Below are 9,086 nucleotides of genomic sequence, written 5' to 3' on the forward strand. Positions count from 1 at the left end.
CTTTCAATCACAAGTGGTGACATTGGATTTGCAGGACCCAGTCACTCCCAGGACCTACCACAGAAGGAGCCTGAGAAATATGACATTTAGCTTTTTAGCCTTTTCAATACAAGACAGCATGACAAGAGAGGTGAACACTCCATCATTTTGAGTCCTAGCATTCATGTCTATACTCGTTATATCTAAGCTTGATAACAACAAGGAGAATAACAACATTCCCCCACTTATCGTACAACTATGATGAAGAGAAATAAAAATGCCCACCCCTGTCAATGTGCAGACATAAAGTTCTATCCATGATTGTATTTATCTCTGTCTAGTTCATTTTTTTTCTAATTGAGTTGGAGTCCTGCCTTATTATCTTATAATCTATGTGCTAAGTAATAAACTTAACCATAATCATACAGTATATAAAAGGGGGTGAGGAAAGAGAAGGAATAAGTGGGACTCAAAACATTCAGTCACACAAAATATGGGGTCAGATGACATTAATGAATTGACTGGAATGAGCCTGGACTGCAAGTCAGATGCACTGGGTCCAACTCTGCAAGCGAAATATATTCTGGCCCCACTGTGTTAGGAGCCACCTGGTAGTGGGTGTCTATTCTGTCTTAAATATCAGTGGGGAGAATTTATGTCATGCCCCTGACTATGATTTTCAGTACTTCAGTGGTGATTCCAGTCACCCTGATATAGGAATACTGGGCCAGAGGAACCCTGGGGATGGAGAGACTCACCCTCTGCCCCATGCTCCTTGAGATGGAGCTGCACGCTGCTTCCTCACCAGACCTTACCTTTCTATCCCTTGCATCTCACCATCCACACATGGCTTTTCCTCTGTGGCCCCTTCAAAATTTGCAGCCATAGGGATACTCAGTAAATGGGTTATAAAAGCCCCCACAATTATGGTTTGAATTGCTTCAAAATCTAAAGCATCCCATTAAATATTATGCTGTTTTCTGAATGTTAGTTGATGCAAGGCCTTGTAAGTGTACTATGTTTGAGGAGATGACCTTACATGTTTCACACTATTGGACCTCAATAAGCTTCACTGAATTTTAGTGACATGCAACTGTCATCCTCTTGCATGCATTTGTCTAACTTACACACATCATCGCCTGCCCATGAGCTCTTATTAGCATAGATCTTAATAGAGTGAGCCAACATGATACCTTATGTGATGGTGAGATGACCAACTTCCCTGGCAGTAAATTCTAGTAAAGAACCTGAAAGGTGACATACTGAAGTAATGCAGTAGAGTTATACCATTGTTACTGAGAGATAAAAAGAAATTGCTTCTGGAATTCTCTGCTTCTTGGGATAGAAGAATGGCATTTGCTAGATAAATTGTTACATGTCTGGGGCCAGAAATTGGGTTTATGTTCCTCAATAAAGAGAAAACTTCTGGAGTAACTGTTGACATTGGCATTAACGTCTGACTAAATAATATACTGCTGAGCAGAGGGAATGCCAACCACCTAACAACCGGATAGGACATGTAGGCCTGAGCTAGGAGCTAAAAAAAAAAAGTGTGATAATCTAGGAATAGGAGGGGGACTTTGAGAATTGACCACCTACTTCTGCTGCAACCATACTGCTTTCTATAACAGAGTCAGTCACAGTTAGGTAAGTAAGTGGAATTGGAGGCCTTGAAAGATATTGCAGAAAAAGTGCCGTTTGTAATTAGGTGAGGTATTTATAAGAAATAAGAAGAAAGCATGGCCGGCTTTGTAGTATGGGTTGTGGTGTGAGATACTCAGGTTTATTTGAATACTTGTAATACCTCTCTTACAATATGGGGGTCACATTCTTTCCCAACAAATGCTGTGACATTTACAAAAATTGAAGGAATTGGAAAATTTCAGAACATAACCTAAATTGTAATTTAGCAACTCAGAGTCAGACTTGAAAACATATGTAGGCAATTTCAACTAGAGATGATAAAGTGATGATTCTTTTCACATCCGTAGATGAGAATGGGTCTTCTGATATCATTTCAGTCTGAGAATTTACAATCCTGAATTTTAATTTCTTTCTTTAAACTCACCAGAATATCTAGGAGCAGCTACCCTAAACCAATCTTTGAATTCCTTGTTATTTCCCCAATGGTTGATTAAGGCAGAATGTGGTGTGCCAGTGCCTTACCTTCAACGTGCACTTCTTTCCAGGCTGTTCCAGATCATTTTAGTAACTGCTTTATGTCTGTATAACATGGATAACCAGCCTCTCCTTTTCTAATTAATGAGATTCAACCCAACCAGACATTGCTTTTAGTATTTAGAACTTCTGCTTTCATTGAAAACATATATGTTTACTTTCAACAAAAGTAATGACATTAAAGAATTTAGTCACTGGGATATTTTTAGTTGCATATTATTCTACTTTAGTTAATGGCATATTTGTTTCCCAAAGAGATTTTATTGGGTTGTCGGCAAAGTGATGATGTATTTTTTCTATGTTTTTCATTGCAAAAATGCATCATGATGTTTCCAACCCAATATATTTGTAATCATGAGGTGGGATCAATTAAATTATACTTATTAGCACCAATTTTACAAAGAGAACTTCTCAGTATTCGGAGTGAGATGTGAGTGAACTAGAGAAAAGAAACATAGTTGACAAAGATATAAATTACTCCTTTCAGGCTTTCATAGCTGTCCGCTCAGTATACTTTTACAGAGATCATACTCTTGAAAGTGATCTTAGAGGCCATCTTGTCTAACTCCTTTAGTCCATACCAGACGAAGCTGAAGCTTCACCCCCACCCCAATTAAACACTTTGTTAAAGAATACTGTCTTATTCTTTAATTGCCTCTTGCAGCTATTACATTTCTAACAAGACTGTAAGCTCTTTGATAGCAGAGATAATTATCTTCTGTGGTTTTGTATCTCCCTCACAGCTGTTAATACTTGTTGATTAAATGATTGATCTAATCAAGAATGCTCTGCTTTTTATCCCTTATGCTTCCAAGATCACTGGTCAGGTCACGGACTGAAGAACTCATGCAGAAAACATTGTTAGTATGTAAAGAATTCTAGGTCCTTTCGATATGGTGTACTTGGTTAATAAGGTAACTAAATAAAGTCAAATGACTCAATAATTAATGGAATAAAAATCAAGAGCATGGATTACCAGAGGAGTTTGTAAATTTGAGCAAGCATTAGATTTCCAAGATCATGCTCATGATACAGACTTTTATTTACTATTAAATTGTTAGAAAGTTATAAAATCCACTTATCAAAGTATAAAATGTATGATTCTATACATATATAACATATAACATACATATTATATATAATTCAGACTACATACTTTCTGTGAATTACTGCACAGAGGAAGTCAATAGCTTAAAATAGGTCAGGATATAGTGTGTGTGTGTGTGTGTGTGTGTGTGTGTGTGTGTGTATGTGTGTGTATCCTTAGGTATTTAATAGAAGTCATAGAAGTGTGAAACATCTCTTAAAAAATTGTGAGAACTTGTATTTTATAAATGAAAACACTGAGCATAAAGTACCTAAGTGCTTTGATGGTTTGTCCAAGTGCACACATTTATTAAATAAATTTAGAATCAGCCTATGTTAGTCATTTTAATACACTTATTATTCATTATGAAGGCCATGTAGCTGTCCTGTATTTGAGGGAAGTATTGTTATAAATACTGAACAAGGCTTAAGATAGTCAACTCTATTATATTATTGTTACTTACATAAATGTTAATCAGTGTGTGGGTTGCTTAAAGACAAAGATCATCTTATTATTCTTTTTAACTTTCATTATGTAATGTATAAAGAATTGATATAGTACTTGGTCAATAAATGCTTGCTAATTTAATACACACACACACACACAGTCTGACAAGTTTGCAAACTGTTGCAATGATGTTGCTAACTTTTTTTTGATATCAAAGTTATTATTCATTATTGAATTTGTACCAACTGGACAAAGGCTTCATGAAAAAGTTAGACAACCTGAACTTTTCGCCAACAATTCATGGCTCTTGCATGGCTCTTGACACTGTACCAGCTCACACAGCACTGTCTGTGAAGGTGTCTTTAGCCAGTAAACAAATAACTGTGTTGGAACATCCTCCCTACTCACCTGATCTGGCCCCCAAGGAGTTCTTTCTTTACCAGAAGATAAAGGAAATATTGAAAGAAGACATTTTGATGACATTCAGGATATCAAGGGTAATAAGATGATAGCTCTGATGGCCATTCCAGAACAAGAGTTCCACAATTGCTTTGAAGGGTTGACTAGGCACTGGTGTCTGTGCATAGTGTCCCGAGGTGACCATAGTGATATTCAGCAATAACATGTATAGCACTTTCTCTAGGATGAGTTTGCGAACTTAATTGTCTGAACTTCGTATCACACAGAGGATGCCCAAAAATTTATACATATTTTAAGAAAGGAAAAATATTGTATTAAAATTGTAATACTTGGGCTGGCTGAGTGGTGCATTGGTTAAGAGCTGGTTTGGAATGCCAGAGGGCCCCAGTTCGGATCCTACATATGAGGGCCAGTGACACTGCCCTCTACAGCTAAGATGCTGAACAACAGCTCAACCTGGAGCTGGGCTGTTGTGAGTTGCCAGCCACTGGCATAGGCTGCAGCCCCTGCTGCAGTGGGTTGCCATGGGCTACCATGTGTGGCTGGCAGCCAGCATGAGCGGCCAGCAGCCACAGTGAGCTGCAGTCCAGAAGGCAGCTACCGATCTGCCTCACCTGGGAAGAGCGCAATGATGGTGCCAACTTGGGCCAGTGAAGCAAAGCAATGTCCTCCACAACTAGACTGAAGAACAAAAAGGACAGCAAAGTACCTGTTCCCCTTCCCCCAACTCCCCAGTGCTGTTCCCATCCCCCAATTCCTCCATAAAAATCTAAAAAAAAATTGTAATAATATATACTGATAACAAAAAGTGAATATAAGTCACATTTGACTTCTGCACTTACAAGATGTGCTCAAAGTGGTTACCATCAGTGTCCAGACACTTCTGATTATAGCAACGTTGACCAAAGTATCCACTTGTATACACTTTTTTTGGTACCCCAGTATATATTGTTCACCTCTACTTAATAGATGTGTTTTTGTTAGCAGAAATCCATCATCCTCTCTACAGCTTATGCTATATAGCTACTATAGTACTTAGTCAAAGCTCTAAGTAAATGGAACAGTTTTACATGTATATCCTGTCCTCAAGGTAAAAGAAAAGGGAATAATAGCACATAATTCCTAATACAAAAAAAGCCAAATAATTCATCATCCTAATATTTCAAAAACTTTTCTAAATTCCAAGACAAATAAAATTATAGTTAATTAGATGATTAACCACAGTTTATTATGTTTTTTATGTTACTTTGTGGTCAAACAAGTGCAGGAGAATTATATGTCCATGTGTGGGGAATAAAGTTTTAGAACAATGGGTAAATACAAAAGCATACAAATACTGAGTCACGTGGTAATAGCATTTCCAGTTTGGGTAAGAAACTGTCAAACTGTTTCAAAATGGCAATACCATTTTGCATTCCCACCAGCAATGAATGAGAGTTCCTGTTGGTCCACATCTTCACCAGCATTTGGCGTTGTCAGTGTTCTGGATTTCTGGCCATTCTACTAGGTAGTTAATTTTGTTTTTATCTGCATTCCCCAATCACATATGATGTAGAGCCTTATCAAACATTTTGACCGCAATGCTTTATGCCAGAAGGAAATAGAGTACCATATTTTAGATGCTCAAAGAATGTTAATGTGAGTTAAATATTTTATATCCATCAAAATTGACCTTCAGAGGGCAGAGGCAAACTACTATCAATATGCAAGAAGTCAGGGATTATTTTTCTCATAACTTCGTCTTAAGGAATCTAATAAAGAACATGCATTAGACAACCAAAATGTCCAGAGAGACATAGAGCTAGTTACTGGTGGTGAGCCTTAACTATGTAATGACTTGCATAACTAAAACTAAATGAGAGCTAAAAGACGGGAATTTTAGAATTAATGGCTATATAACATGAAAATGTTGATTGAAAACAAACATCTAAAAATAATGGGAGAGAAAAAAAATAGCATATGGAAAAATTTCAACTTTTTATAGTAATCACAACTTGTGCTGCTGGTAATAACATCATTATTTTGAAATTGCTGTATGTTTAAATAATTATGGGATATTCTAATTATAGCAATCCCAGAATTCTTGGTGTTGACAAAAATAAGTCGAAATATAATATTTTAAATAAAATCTCTGTGGTTATGATTTGAATTGAAAATATATAACTCAGAAGATATTTAGTGTTTAAAAATAGCACTATAAATAAACATAAATATATATTTACCACTTCTGTCCACTAAAAGGCCTAGAAACAATGAAAAATCTTGTATCAATCAACATTTCTAGTACCCAGATAGTGCCTCTAAATAAGCCTCATTAAAATAAACCACTACTCTTTAAAGAAATGATTGATCATACCTCTGGAACACAAAATATACAAGATAAGTGTGGAATATTTGGCATATTGCATAGCAAGGCAAGTATAAAAGTCTGCTAAATTCTTGTCAAATGAATTCAAGAGCCAACTTGAAGAGGCTCTCACTGGCAAAACATGAAATGTTCTGAGTTCAACATGGGAGCAATATTACAATGGAGTAAAACCCGTAAAATATATTAAAACAAATCGGTCACTTTCTCAGTATAACAGGCAAGGATTTATTTTTAAAACAAAGTAAATTTTTAAAAAACAAATAAAAACAACAACAAAAAAAGCACTTCTCCTATATGAATTGTATCACTGATTAACCAAATAGTAGATGAGGGGAAGCATCTCCTTATAAAATTATTCTGGCTAATCAACGGAAGCAAAATAACATAATTAGAACATAACCATTTTACAACAGCTAATCAGTTAATGAATTAGGCATTGGACATCAACAAATATTAACTTAAAAATATCAAACAGACATATGCCTCCTGAAAAAACATACCACCACCTATAGTTTTGTCATAAGAATCTAACATGAGGGCCGGCCCTAGTGGCTCGATGGTTGGGAGCTGGCTTGGGATGCCAGAGGGCCCCAGTTCGGATCCCACATATGAGGGCAAGTGACACTGCCCTCCGCAGCTGGGATGCTGANGGAAATATTTTCTTTATCTGGAGACTTCACTATTTATTTTTCTTTTTTAAAAGTTTAATTTTAACTTGTATATTTAGTGTTGAAAGGGAAATACATTTTGGGGAGGAATAAATCAATTCAAGCAAGGCATTGGCATTGCATACTTAACAGTTAAATATTTGTAGGCTTGTTTTCATAGGTACAAACACAAGATCATTTAGCTCTATTGCAAGATCATTTAGCTCTATTGTCTTCTAAAATATTTTTTACTCAGATGACTTGGTTTCCTTGAAGAGTGGACTAAAGAGACTATATCTAACTCAGGCAGGCTAGCTGACTCATTTAGATTTGCCACTGCATTTTAGTGAGTATCTTTATTTTATTCTGACTTTATTGGTAAAGCAGCTAAGAAAGAAATGTATTTCTAATGTCAACTTTCAAGGAGAAACTTTTCTCTCTCTTCCTTAAAGAATATCAGTATAATAGTTCCTAAGAATATGTATAATCCTACTCAGTGCAAGGCCTAGAATGTTCTGGAAGTTCCAGGAGCTATACCCTTTGTGTCAGACTCTCAGGCACAACTGGGGCTACCCCATCACCCCAGACACATACTGAAGGAAAAAATGCAACTTACAGGGTACTTGAAGGTCCTAGATGATTTCATTGTGTTTTCTTATCATAAATCAAAGTCTAAAAAGTAAGTGTGATGGTATATATTGGTCTGTGATTACTGGATGTGTTACTTATCTAGAGCTGCCATAACAAAGCAGCACAAACTGGGTGGCATAAACAACAGATATTAATATTTGTTGTCTCACTGTTTTGAGGGTAAAAGTCCAAGGTCAAGGTGTCAGCAGGGCTGATGCCTTCTGAGGGCTATGAGGAAGGACTTGCTCCATGCTACTTTTGTAGTTCTAGTGGCTTGCTGGGAATCTTTGGTTTTCCTTTGGACATAGCCATATCACCCTGATCTCTGCCTTTATGTTCACATGGTATTCTCTGTGTATCTATCTGTGTTCAAATTTCTTCTTTTTTTAAAGAACTTATTAAATTAAGCCCCACCCTAATGACCTCATTTTAACTTGATGATCTGAAAAAACCCCATTTCCAAAAAAAGTCACATTCACCAGAACCAGGGGTTATGACTTTAACATCTTTTGGAGGGACACAATTCAACTCATAACACTGGGTATATCCAGTTTGATATTGGCATTTCAATCCTGTTACATTCTTACAAGATGGCACAGACTATATTTGAATTTCCCTATAAGGATTTGTATATAGATAGTTAGATAGATGAGAGAGAGAGAGAGAGAGAGAGAGAGAGAGAGAGAGAGAGACAGAAGATACTAAAGAGAGCCCAGAGAAAGAATATAAAATAAAATAAACAAGTTTTGAATACTTCCTTAGGTTAAATACATGCCTTTGAGATATATATATATATATATATAGATATAGATATAGATATATACATACTGTCATTATTTATTTTTTACCCTTTTTACCTAATGAATCTATTAACACATAATCCAAATTTTAAAAAGCTATACTTTTGCAAAACTTTGGTAGTTTCTCAATCTGATCTATTTAAATAATCAAAGATAGCCTAAGCAATAGCTGTTTCTCTGCTAGACTTATATTTACATTCATAAGGGAAAATGCAGAGTAAAGACATACCTCAATGTAAATAACACTTTAGATATTTGGTTCTTAGATAAGCAGGCCATCGTTGTACTGAATCCACTGGTTTTCTTTCCAATCACTCTTTGTCATAGCAACTGATTTCTCTAATATTGATTGAATCAGCTGTGCAGAGTATCCGATTTTTGTCATTAAGGCAACTGAAAACACCAGATTGACTCTTTTTGATCTGTTTCATATAAACACAATTATTTTCAAAGTTCTCAAATCCTTCATCTGACTCCAGAACAAATGGAAGTTTTTCTTTCAAATTTTACTAACAGCAAAAAATAAAGTG

The sequence above is a fragment of the Hipposideros armiger genome, unplaced genomic scaffold (genome assembly GCF_001890085.2).
Source record: "Hipposideros armiger isolate ML-2016 unplaced genomic scaffold, ASM189008v1 scaffold_26, whole genome shotgun sequence".
NCBI lineage: Eukaryota > Metazoa > Chordata > Mammalia > Chiroptera > Hipposideridae > Hipposideros > Hipposideros armiger.